Source organism: Triturus cristatus, chromosome 8 (assembly GCF_964204655.1).
Source record: "Triturus cristatus chromosome 8, aTriCri1.1, whole genome shotgun sequence".
NCBI classification, from domain to species: domain Eukaryota; kingdom Metazoa; phylum Chordata; class Amphibia; order Caudata; family Salamandridae; genus Triturus; species Triturus cristatus.
In genome coordinates this window covers 1,404,359,282-1,404,373,146 of record NC_140591.1, presented here as the reverse complement: position 1 = coordinate 1,404,373,146, position 13,865 = coordinate 1,404,359,282, and positions in this window count along the sequence as shown.

The following is a 13,865-nucleotide window of genomic DNA, read 5'->3' as shown; positions in this document are numbered from 1 at the left end:
AGAGGGGCGTGATCAGTATATAAGGTGAAGTGCTTCCCCTCCAGGTAATATCTAAGCTTGTCTACGGCCCATCTAATAGCGAGGCATTCCCGTTCGATTGTGGGGTATCTCATTTCCCTGGGGAATAGCTTGCGACTTATGTACAACAGGGGGTGCTCAATACCATCGGCTGCTACCTGGGATAGGACCGCCCCCAGGCCATGATTAGAGGCGTCCGTATGTAGGATAAATGGTCTGGTAAAATCAGGAGAGGACAAAACCGGGCTGGAGGTGATTATGTCTTTCAAGGTCCGAAATGCTTCTCTCATTTCTGGAGTGGGATTCTGGAGGACATGGGGTTTTACGTGCTTCAGAAGGGTGTCTGTTAAGGGAGTAGCCTGCTCTGAAAAGTTAGGGATGAATCGCCTATAGTAGCCGATCAGGCCCAAGAACGCCCTCATCTCTCTCTTGGTGGAGGGGAAAGGGGTGTTGTGAATCGCCTTCACCTTCTCGGTCTGGGGGGCTATGAGACCATGACCCAGGACATAACCCAGGTAGTTCACTTTATGGAAGGCGATCCTGGACTTTTTTGCGTTGACGTGTAAGCCTGCCTTATGCAGGGCGTTGAATATAGTTTGGAGGTGTTGCAGGTGCGTTTTCCAATCAGGGCTAAAGACCACGATATCATCTAGATATGCTGATGAAAAGGTCTGATGTTCCCGTAAGACGTTATTCATCAGTCGCTGAAATGTGGCCGGGGCTCCATGGAGGCCAAAGGGAAGGACCTTAAATTCGTAGAGGCCGTCTGGGGTGGAAAAGGCGGTCTTCTTGCGGTCTTCTTCCCTTAAGGGCACCTGCCAGTACCCCTTGGTCAGGTCTAGCGTAGTGATGTACACGGCTTCTCCTAGCTTCTCGATTAACTCATCAATTTGAGGCATGGGGTAGGCGTCGAAGGTTGAGATGTTGTTGAGAGCCCGGAAGTCCATACAGAAACGGACACTTCCGTCCGGCTTTGGCACCATCACTATTGGTGAAGACCAATCACTTCGGGAAGGACGTATTACCCCCAGTCGCAACATATCCTGGACTTCTTGTCGTATCGCTTCTCTACGAGCGGCAGGGACTCGATACGGCCTTTGTTTGACGACCGTCCCTGGGTTGGTTTCGATACGATGTTCTGCTAGGTGAGTTCTTCCAGGAATGTTGGAAAAGAGCGAGGCATGGGACTGTAAAACTTCCCTCAATTCTTTGGCCTTGTCTGTGCCTATCTCATTGTTGATGACCAGCTGGTGAAGAGTCTCCGGATCCTTCTGTTGCGTGGGTACCGTTTGGCTGGTTGTCTTGGGAGGTGGCCCTATCCACTTCTTCAATATGTTGATATGGCATACTTGGGTCCGCCGGGGTGTAATCTGCAACTTGTAGGTGGTTTTCCCTATGGTTTCAATAACTTTATATGGACCCTTCCACTCTTTCTGGAATTTCTGGGAGGCGATCGGCAGCATCACTAACGCCCAGTCATTGACAGCCAGAGTTCTCCATTTCTTCCCTCGATTGTAGAAAAACGCCTGTTTTCCTTGCTGTTTCTCCAGGTTGGAATATGCCAAATCACGGAGCTTCCCCCGTTTGGATTGTAGGCCCTGGGTGTATTCCAGCATCTCTCGGGTCTCCACCTTCTCTTCATTTTCCCAGGCTTCTTTCCTCATGTCCATAAGACTTCTGGGCTGGCGACCGTAAAGCATTTCAAAAGACGAACAACCGAGGCTGCTTTGCACCTGGCTTCTGATGACGTACAAAGCCAGCGGTAGTAGCTGGTCCCATTCTCTTCCCTCTACGCTGAGCATCTTCTTGAGAGTGGTTTTGAGGGTTCCGTTGTAGCGTTCCACCAACCCGTCCGTTTGCGGGTGGTACACTGATGTTTTTATCTGTCGTACGTCGAGCAGCCGACACACTTCCTTCATCAGGCGAGACACAAACGGGGTACCCTGGTCCGTGAGAATTTCTTTCGGAAAACCTACTCTTGAAAATAGCTCCAGAAAGCGGTCGGCGATGTTACGGGTTGTGGGTGATCCTAAAGGAAAAGCCTCGGGAAACCTAGTGGCGTAGTCAACCACCAATAAGACAAACGTGGCCCCTTTTTGTACGGGGCAGGGGTCCTATGAGGTCCATCCCAACTCTTTCGTACGGGGTTCCAATCACCGGGAGAGGCTGAAGGGGAACCGCTGGTGGTACTCGTGTGTTTCTCCGTTGACAGACCGAACAGGTCTGGCAGTGGACTTTGGTATCCTTATAGATGCCAGGCCAGTAGAAGTGCCGGAAAATGTTTTGCGTGGTTTTCTCCGAGCCTGAATGACCTGCCGTGAGGTGTGTATGTGCAAAGAACAGAATTTGCTCCCTGAAGGATAGGGGTACCAATAGCTGATGGGGCTCTGAGGGACCTCCCTGGCGATAAAGCAAATCGTTTGTTATAAGAAAGCGGGGATAGGTATATGGGCCTCTTTCGGGTGAACTGTGGGCTTGTTCCCAGGCATTGAAGAGTGGGGTGTTGTTGGCCTGGGCGAACTTAAAACTGTGGTCCAACAACCAGGGTGTGGGGGTTATCAGGGCCGGCGCCGTGGGGACCTTCTTGCCTTGGGACATCCTCCCACCCTGGGACCCGCTTAATGCTAGGCGAAACATGTCTTGGAACGCTGGGTTATCGGTTCCAATGATGAGGTCTTCTGGGAGGTTATCAAGGACCCCTACTCGTACCGGGCCATGGACCCCTGAGGGATGAATCACTGGGATGTCGGCCACCGGATAAGGTTTGACGTCCCCGTGGACGCAGCGAATATGTACCGAGGAGTCCGGTACTAACTGATCCGGGGACACCCACATGCTTTGGATAACCGATTGTCTACATCCTGAATCTAGGAGTGCCTGGAGGGAGGTCCCGTTTACCTGTACCTGGACGTGATCTGCGGACCCCATCTCTGCAGTGTAGAGGACCAATTTGGGTACGTATCCGACTTCCATTGGCTCCTCCGTGTTTCGTTTCTTGGGGCAGGCTCGGGCGATATGTCCCCACTCCCCGCAGTCGAAACACTGTGGACCCTTCATGACGGGGACTTCATACCTCGGGGAGCGGACTTTTGGCTGCTCCTGGATTCTCGGCTTTTTATCCGAGCGTAAGGCCGGGGTCCGCAGCCTCTCCTGGTCCCCTACATACCCTTTTGGTTGGGCCCTGGAAAACGTGGTGGCCATCTCTACTGCCTGTTCAGCTGTAAGATGCGTATGCTGCCTTAGCCACCTCTGGGTGTGGTAGGGTAAAGCATCCAGGTACTGTTCTAGGTAGATCTTTTCCATGATCTCCTCCTTTGTGCTGGTACCAGGGCTTAGCCACTTGTCGGCAGCCATTTATAGCCGGAAATACAAGGTCTTTGGGTTTTCCCCGGGCGCCCCTTTCTCCCTTCTGAATCTTACCCGGTAGGCCTCCGCATCAAGACCCAGATGATCCAATATGAGGGTCTTGATGGAACCATATGGAGTGTCCCCGGTGGCGTTCGCCACCTGATAGGCGGCTTGGGCCTCTCCCGTCAGGAGAGGGGCCAGAAAGAAGGGCCATTTCTCCAGCGGCCAGCTACACGCCCTGGCGACCCTCTCGAAGTTAGTTAGGAAGGCGTCCGGGTCTTCCCCCGACACATATTTCTGTAACGATATCCCGGCTGGGGTGGGGTGACTGGGATTCCTTGTTTCGTGTCCTGAGCTGACGAGGGGATCGGTTACTGCTTTTTGTAGCCCCTCCAACTGTGCGGCTATGGTATCCTTAAAGACCTCACGATCCGCACTGGCGGAGGCCATCTGCCGTTCCACGGCCCATTCCAACTTCTCTTGTCCCTTGATCATGTGTTGGATCAACGCATCCATCTTTGGTGTACAGATGGGTCCTCTATGCCGGCATTCTCCACCACTGTAAGCGGGTTGCACAGAGGACACTATAACAGGAGGGTGGTATGAGGTGTTTTATTGAGGTTTCACAATAATGGACGAGCTCTGCTCTCACACTGTGGTAGGGTCGACAGACTCGGTACTGTGCTCTTGGTCCCAGCGGGCTTGAGTCCCTCTTGCTTCTAGGCTCCTGGCTCGTGGGAAGGAGGGCTCTCGCCGTGCCAATGCAAATAAAGAAAGAGAGGCGGGTGTTAGGATACGAGTGTTCTTTTGTCACTGTATTTGAGGGACGGGGAGTGAGGATAACACACTGGTGATAAGGTGCTCTCAACGAACGCTCGTGAAGGGGGTGAGTGAAAGGAAGGGTGTGTAGCTATAGACAAGGTGGTGAGCGGCGGCGTTCACTGGCGCGCTCTCTTCTCCCGCCTCCCGACCCAACCCGCGAAGCGATCCTGTACCTGGGATAGCCACGCACCTCCTCCTGGGGCGTGGCTCGGCGGAGCGTGAATGCCGAGGTCTCCTGCCTCCGGCCTCCAGTCCTCCTCTTGACTTCTGCTTCTCCTCGGTCGTTCAGTTCGCTCTGTCCCGTCTTCCTCCTCCTGTTCACCGTCGTGCGCTGCCTCCTTCCGTCCTCCGGTGCCGTCACACACCCTGGTTCTCTCTTCCTGGGTTCTTATTGGCGGTAGGCCCTCTATGGTGGAATAGAGGGCGGGGCTGTCCTGGAAGGCGTCCCAGTTAAAGGTACAGAGTTCCGTTCTTGTGCCGTCTGAAGTCTCTGTTGGCCACGGATCGTCCTGAGGGACACAAAACAAGTCACCGATCAGTTCTGGAGGGGACCACCAGTCTCCTCCTTTGAGTACGGAGGCCGGGCGGTCCCCGTGACACCGGCCTTCTACCTAATCCCCAAAACACATAAAAGAGTAACTCCACCACTAGGAAGACATATAATAGCTGGTATCAACTCTCCTTGGTCAAGACTGGGAGAATACATCAACTAGAAATTACAACCATTCATGAAGAAAATACCATCATTCATCCAATATACCAAAGATATTCCTACCAAATTAAGTAGCATCCGTTGGAAACCCGATTTCTTTCTAGTGACTATTTACATTGTGAGCCTGCACACCTCCATTGAACAACATGGATGTTATAGCAGCTATCGAACGCACACTCTGGACAGGACCAGCAAACTTTATTGAATCTAATGAAATGCTTCTTGATATGCTCGAACACTGTTTGACCCAAAATATCTTCGGTTTTAACCGGAAATTCTATAGACAAGTACCCGGAACCATGAAGGGGAATTTTTGAGAATTAAACTGAACTGTAGCGAGGATACAATTTTTGAGGTAAAAGGAGAGGAATTAATCACACACCTCCAAAACAGAGGGTACAAATCTCATCACCTGAAAACAACAAATAGTACAATCTCCCAAATGGAGAGATCCACTACACTCCTTAAAAAAACTATATCAACTATAAAAGAAGAGGACCAAACTTGTTTCATTACAGACTATCATAATGGTCACCATAACATCAGGCCAATTTTGAAACATCATTTGCATCTATTCAGGAATACATCAGGGATAATTGGCAAAATACGCTATTACCCTGAAGTGATTTTTCGCCAAGCACCAAACTTAAAACAGATATTATGCAAATCTGAATTTGTTCACAAAAGAAAAATAGCCAGCACCTTTTTAGATAGACCGGAAGGCTTCCACACATGTCACAATTGCAATATATGCAAATTGCTACAGAACAATACTATACAGATTCCCATGACATCTGGACCATCCATCAAAATAAAAGAATGGATAGATTGCAACAGAAAGTTTGTGGCTTACATGATCTTCTGTCCTTGTAACCGACATACCAACATAGGGGCACCATCCAGCTACTCTGAACCAGAATCCAAGAACACTACAGGAACATAAACAAATTCTCTACGGGCCATCTGCTTACTGATCATTTCCATGAAATACACCCTCACAAAAAAATGTTCACCTTCCTTTGTAATGAAATAATACACAGAAATAAACGAGATGGAACTCGTGGACTCAGACTACGGAGAAGGGAGAGTGAACTTATCTTACAATACAACACAGTTAAAAATGGACTCAACAAGGATGCAGAAATGCAATGCTGGCTAGATGGGTATTGACAAATCTACAGTGATAAGGACTAGGCTACCGTTGATCACCCTTGCAATGAACATGATCAAGATAGCTCAACAGCATTATATACTGTACAAATGAAACTCTAGATGTTGCCCTATGTCTTTAGCGCTGTTCTGCATTTTGTGACTCAGTTTCATAAAACCCTGCTCGGTTATTGTAACATTTCTTACAAAATGCTGTGTAGATAATTTTTCATCATGTCACCATCTAAATAATCAACCCGTGTAGAACAGGTACTGTGGTTCTTTGCACTCAGGCTAGATCCTCAATTTTACCATTGTTAGCTCATATACGAGACACGTAGACACATTGTCCTGACTTCTGAGTGGGTTTACTGGTAAACTCTCTTTTTCAAGCCCTAAGGAGAGACTATATTTGTCAAATGGGATCTATGCAGAGTAACTATGACCAACATTCACCCGCACGTTGAATGAGATGTAAATATTTGCTGTTCTTGAATAGTGGAATAGTTTACATAATAAGGAACACATTCAACCCCTCGGTCCCATCAAGCTCCCCTCTTTATTCATCTTTTATTTATTCACTTATTTCAAAATTATTTTTATGGGTTTCAATATATACCCACATAGTAGAATGCACCATTCCAAGATGGCGCTTACATTTTCCTCACCGGAGCTTCCTGACCCAGCAGTACTAACTTCTAGGAAGGTTCTGTTCCTTATCCCTTTAACTATCGGTGACACGCCTATCCTCCAACCCACACCAACTGACTAAGACCGCACATCTCACGACCCTTTGGGTAAGACAGTTTTTTTAAGCCCAGCACTAATTGCTTTTGCAACATAGGCTTTGATGTTAGACACATTTTTTTGCCCCCAGAGGTGCCGATCACGATCCGGCAAAAACCGGGTACGAACCGTCGGACGGAGCATATTCTCCGTCCGACGCGTACCCGGTCGTCAAAATATACAAACATGGAATTACGATTCGCACGGGTACACCATTACCGTACGAATCGTAAAAAAGACCGACCGAACAAAAAACACCTACCAATGCGATCCGGGAAAGCGCCGACCTGACGTCGGGACGCACGCAGCCAGCCATTCACGACCCAGGAATCACGATTCGCACCGACGTCACCCCGCACGGTGAATATTTTGCGGCAGCCAAAAACTGCCGGGAAATCAGGACGACGCGAACAAGGACCACCAGTACGCGACGGACAGACGGCGACGCGAACAAGGAGGACCAGTACGTGACGGACACACAGGACGACGCCACCAAGGAGGACCCGTACGCGACAGGACGACGCGATCAAGGAGGACCCGTACGCGACAGGACGACGCGAGCAAGGAGTACCAGTACGCGACGGACAGACATGGACCCGAACCTACGAGTCATCCCTGCCCTCATAGCAGTACACCTCCTCTACAGGTTACGACGCAGACGCCGCAGAAGGTCAGAATAACTAAGGGAGGGGGGAAAGTGGGGTGGGGTGGGGGTGGCACGACCAGGGCAGGCCACAAAACAACCACATGAGTGACACACTACACATGGCCTGGACATACCTGACTCCCATGCCCTGGTCACCACGAGGGGGTGGGGGCGTGTCCTGATAATCCAGCGACCGCCACAACGGAAGTCCGTCACCACGCGAACCGGCAACACAACCAGACAGGTACGTCCCGTACCCACGCCTGAAGAGCGTGGGTACGAGTCGGACCACGCCCACACACGTCACCCCAACAATGGCGGGACGGATCGCACCCACGTGGCAAAGGCCTGGGTACGGGCCGCACAAACATCACATAGCGTGGGGACGGATATGTACGGACCCTACCCCCACCCCGTATGCAAGGAGCGTACCCCCCAGCCCAACAGTGCAAGTACGACCCGTACCCCCACCCGCGGACGTACGGAGCGTACCCCCAGCCCAACAGTGTAAGTACGACCCGTACCCCCACCCGCGTATGCATGGAGCGTACCCCCCATGCCAACAGTGTAAGTACGACTCGAACCCCCACCCGCGGACGCACGGAGCGTACCCCCAGCCCAACAGTGTAAGTACGACCCGTACCCCCACCCGCGGACGCACGGAGCGTACCCCCGGCCCAACAGTGTAAGTACGACCCGTACCCCCACCCGCGGACGTACGGAGCGTACCCCCAGCCCAACAGTGTAAGTACGACCCGTACCCCCACCCGCGGACGCACGGAGCGTACCCCCAGCCCAACAGTGTAAGTACGACCCGTACCCCCACCCGCGGACGCACGGAGCGTACCCCCAGCCCAACAGTGTAAGTACGACCCGTACCCCCACCCGCGGACGCACGGAGCGTACCCCCAGCCCAACAGTGTAAGTACGACCCGTACCCCCACCCGCGGACGTACGGAGCGTACCCCCAGCCCAACAGTGTAAGTACGACCCGTACCCCCACCCGCGTATGCATGGAGCGTACCCCCCATGCCAACAGTGTAAGTACGACTCGAACCCCCACCCGCGGACGTACGGAGCGTACCCCCAGCCCAACAGTGTAAGTACGACCCGTACCCCCACCCGCGGACGCACGGAGCGTACCCCCAGCCCAACAGTGTAAGTACGACCCGTACCCCCACCCGCGGACGTACGGAGCGTACCCCCAGCCCAACAGTGTAAGTACGACCCGTACCCCCACCCGCGGACGCACGGAGCGTACCCCCAGCCCAACAGTGTAAGTACGACCCGTACCCCCACCCGCGGACGCACGGAGCGTACCCCCAGCCCAACAGTGTAAGTACGACCCGTACCCCCACCCGCGGACGTACGGAGCGTACCCCCAGCCCAACAGTGTAAGTACGACCCGTACCCCCACCCGCGGACGCACGGAGCGTACCCCCAGCCCAACAGTGTAAGTACGACCCGTACCCCCACCCGCGGACGCACGGAGCGTACCCCCAGCCCAACAGTGTAAGTACGACCCGTACCCCCACCCGCGGACGTACGGAGCGTACCCCCAGCCCAACAGTGTAAGTACGACCCGTACCCCCACCCGCGGACGCACGGAGCGTACCCCCAGCCCAACAGTGTAAGTACGACCCGTACCCCCACCCGCGGACGCACGGAGCGTACCCCCAGCCCAACAGTGTAAGTACGACCCGTACCCCCACCCGCGGACGCACGGAGCGTACCCCCAGCCCAACAGTGTAAGTACGACCCGTACCCCCACCCGCGGACGCACGGAGCGTACCCCCAGCCCAACAGTGTAAGTACGACCCGTACCCCCACCCGCGGACGTACGGAGCGTACCCCCAGCCCAACAGTGTAAGTACGACCCGTACCCCCACCCGCGGACGCACGGAGCGTACCCCCAGCCCAACAGTGTAAGTACGACCCGTACCCCCACCCGCGGACGCACGGAGCGTACCCCCAGCCCAACAGTGTAAGTACGACCCGTACCCCCACCCGCGGACGTACGGAGCGTACCCCCAGCCCAACAGTGTAAGTACGACCCGTACCCCCACCCGCGGACGCACGGAGCGTACCCCCAGCCCAACAGTGTAAGTACGACCCGTACCCCCACCCGCGGACGCACGGAGCGTACCCCCAGCCCAACAGTGTAAGTACGACCCGTACCCCCACCCGCGGACGTACGGAGCGTACCCCCACCACACCAGTGTCAGTAGACTCGTACCCTCACCTCTAATGCAGTGTGCGTAACCCCACCGTGCATGTGCCAAGCGCACATATCCAGAAATCGGAGGTGTGTGTGCAGAGTCCACCCAGCAGTGCCCTGAGACAGGAGGGGTGGGTGCCCATCACTCCCAGCAGTGCCCAGAGACAGGAGGGGTGTGTGCAGAGTCCTCCCAGCAGTGCCCTGAGACAGGAGGGGTGGGTGTGGAGTCCTCCCAGCAGTGCCCTGAGACAGGAGGGGTGGGTGTGGAGTCCTCCCAGCAGTGCCCTGAGACAGGAGGGGTGGGTGCAGAGTCCTCCCAGCAGTGCCCTGACACAGGAGGGGTGGGTGCAGAGACCTCCCAGCAGTGCCCTGAGACAGGAGGGGTGGGTGGTGAGTCCTCCCAGCAGTGCCCAGAGACAGGAGGGGTGGGTGCAGAGTCCTCCCAGCAGTGTCCAGACCCAGGAGGGGTGGGTGGTGAGTCCTCCCAGCAGTGCCCAGAGACAGGAGGGGTGTGTGCAGAGTCCTCCTAGCAGTGTCCAGACCCAGGAGGGGTGGGTGCAGAGTCCTCCCAGCAGTGCCCAGAGACAGGAGGGGTGTGTGCAGAGTCCTCCCAGCAGTGTCCAGACCCAGGAGGGGTGTGTGCAGAGTCCTCCCAGCAGTGTCCAGACCCAGGAGGGGTGTGTGCAGAGTCCTCCCAGCAGTGTCCAGCCCCAGGAGGGGTGGGTGCAGAGTCCTCCCAGCAGTGCCCAGAGACAGGAGGGGTGGGTGTGGAGTCCTCCCAGCAGTGCCCAGAGACAGGAGGGGTGTGTGCAGAGTCCTCCCAGCAGTGTCCAGACCCAGGAGGGGTGTGTGCAGAGTCCTCCCAGCAGTGTCCAGACCCAGGAGGGGTGGGCGCAGAGTCCTCCCAGCAGTGTCCACACCCAGGAGGGGTGTAACACATGTGTGTGATGCCACAATTACCCACATCCATACTGCCTACAAGGGAACATGTCCCCATGAACTCATGTCAACTGACTCCACACACAAGTACAGTGATCACCAAGGATGCCACGATTGTTGCAGGTGGAGACATGGCCATGCATGCATGGCCAAAGTAGAAGGGCTCCGTCACACACACAGCTCATGTAGACACAGCTCTGCGCTAAACATTGGGAACACCCTGCAGGGAAGAAACTGGGTACACAGAGGAAGGAATACACCCTGGGACAATTGAACCATGCAGTAACTGCTGACATGACCTAAGGAAGTTAGCCAACACCTTGTGATGGCACACAGATCCTAGGGTGGCCCCAAAGAGCAGAACACTACTACAAATCCCACACACCCAAAGCCTTAAACACCACCCAAAACAATGTAGCAGCCCCACCAACACCAATACCACCATAGCAGGAGTGTGATAATGAAAAAAAAAATAAAGCTTTAATCAGCATGAGCACAATGTCCGTGGATCAACGGCAGTTCAAAGTCAACAAAGGCCATAGGGCAGTCAATTATTCCCAGCTGCATGGGGGACACAGTGGGATGTGTGTCCCCTACCTTGCCTGCACAGTCAAATGCCATCGTCTTCCATACTGGTGAGGGCATCAGGGGGGGGGGAAGCAACAGGCACCGCAGGGACATCAGGGCAAAGGGGCGGCGTTGTGGGTGCAGGGATGGAGGACTCAACCACAGGGGGTGTGTCATGGCCAAAGGCGGAGGCCAGGATGGCACTACACACCTTAGCAAGGTCCTCCAGGGAGTCCCCTGCACCCGAAGTGACCTCAGGCCCCAAGGAGGGGGGGGGTTCAGAGGGATGGGTTGCAGCGCCACCGGGGGAGGGTGGAGACAGGGGGGGAGACTCAACCACCCTGACCGAGGACTTCCTTGACCGCTTGCGTGGTGGCGTAACTGTGGGGCTCAGGGACAGAGCGGCCATGAAGGAGTCCTTGGGGGAGATGTGGCCAGGAGAGCTGAGGGGAGGGGATTTGGAGGGAGTGGATTGTGTGGAATGCGGACTCCCACTCTGGCTGCGTGTCACACGTTTGCCCCCCGACCCAGTGGGTGTGCCTATCTCACCCTGTGTGTGCGTGTCAGGAGGAGTGCGGTGGACCTTCCCTGCTGGTGTGGTGCCTGTGTCTGTTGTGGTGGGTGCATGCCGACGTCTGGGTGTACGTGGGACAGGCATGGAAGTGGGAAGTGTGGATGGGGCAGGGGTAGGTGGGGGGAGGTCGCGCTGCAGGAGACCCACTGCTGCAGTCAGTGTGGAGTCTAGGGACCTCAGCAAGTTGCGTTGGTCAGCCTGCAAAGAATGAATGCCCTCCAAGAATGCCTCGATGTTGGTGAGGGTTTTCCCGTGGGAATGGAGGACATTCAGGATCGCAGCCTGACCAACCTGCATTTGCCGCTGGATGTCCATGGACTCAGCATTGGCGGCAGCAGTGGAGACAGGGGAAGGGGGTGCGGTGCCTGGCAGGAAGGAGACATGCGGTGACCGGGCACGCTGGGAAGGGACACGAGCAAGTGGGAGGCGGTTGGTGGGAACTGAGGGGGCGGTGGCAGGTGTTGTTCCACTGTCAGCTGCTGGTGCAGCCTCCGCCAACCCTGAGACATCCTCCTCGGACCTGTCAGCTTCGTAGTCTGATGTGCCAGTCGACAGGTCCTCGGCCACACTATCCTCCGCCTCTGTCCCACTCGATGTGCCAGCCCCGATGTCACGGCTGCCACTGGTGCTCGGTCCCTCCGCCTGGTCCGTGTCCATGTCTCCCTCTGTGTCCCCCGACGATGCTGTGGGCAGGGTGGAGAGACAGAAATTAATCAGACACCTGTACACATCTGTCACATGAGTCCAATCTACATAGTCAACATTGCATAGCCTGAAGAGGCAGATCCCTAACATCTGCAAAACAAGGTACCGATGTAGGGCATGAAACACAGTTGGTTGAGCCACCATGCCACTGAAATACCATGGAGAGCATGAGACAATAGCTGATGACAGGAAACGGAGTCTGACATAGCACCCAGGCCCTGGGGACAATCCTGCACTGCCTCTGCACCACACAGCGTTTGTGAAAATACCTATGACCAGGGACAATATCCATGAACTTGAGACACATGCTGCATAGGTAATGCTGCAAACATGCCCAACATAACTCGGTCACTGCACCTTGCATGTGTGTCCAGTAACATCACACACTGTCCAGACCCAGCAATTAGGAATCAGGATTTGACACATAGGCATTTCCCGCCCCAAGCAACCCCCACACGATGCTAATTGCTGAGACACAGGTGGCACCAACATCTCATAGTCTGGGTGATAAACACAGTGGCAGGCAAAAGGCAAGATTGGACGCAAAACAGCAAAGGTGCGCCTGTACAAATAATGAGGTACCAGTGCCCATCCTCAGATGAGTATAACAAGACACACAGGCACTGGCAACTGTGAGTATGAAGAGGGACAATCAGGTCAGGCTGCACAGTGGACACCTGTACATAATAGCACGTCTATATACATGGTGACAGGGGACAATGGCACAGAGCACAACCTACGCTGTAGACAGTGAGAGTGTCCACGTTGATGATGACACAAACAACACTGAGGATAAGGTGCCCCAGGGGACAGTATTGGGCACGCAACTACATGCTACTGAATGGCTGAATGGGAATGACTGCTACACACGTCACCATCCCTGCACTATGCGTAGCGCACACTCATGCACATCATGTCACAGGCCACTACATAGGACATGCGCGCTGTAAGGCATGACACATGAGAGACCAACTCCCATGTCTGGAGCCAGCATCAGTGCCAACTGACATGGAACCCACATGCAGTGAACTTGACAGTTCACAGGCAAGGTCCCACAACCTGTTACCCACCACCACCACCCATGATGCTACAGTCATTGTTCTCGTGGACAAAGCGCCAGCCTACATTACCTTGTGAAGGAGTGACTACACACAGACCAGGGAACACATTGCAAGGAGGGGAAGGGTGGCAGGGGCGCAGCGCTACACTTGGGCAAACTGGATGGGCACAGCACCTTTAAACCCTGCCAGTGAATTAATGCCACTGTGCCCTTACAAATGCCGGTGACACACAACAAACGCACATGTACCTACCCCCTTCCGCCTGCTGCATCGCCTGTAAGCGCCTCTCCAGGTCTGGAAAGACCACCGGCAGCACACGC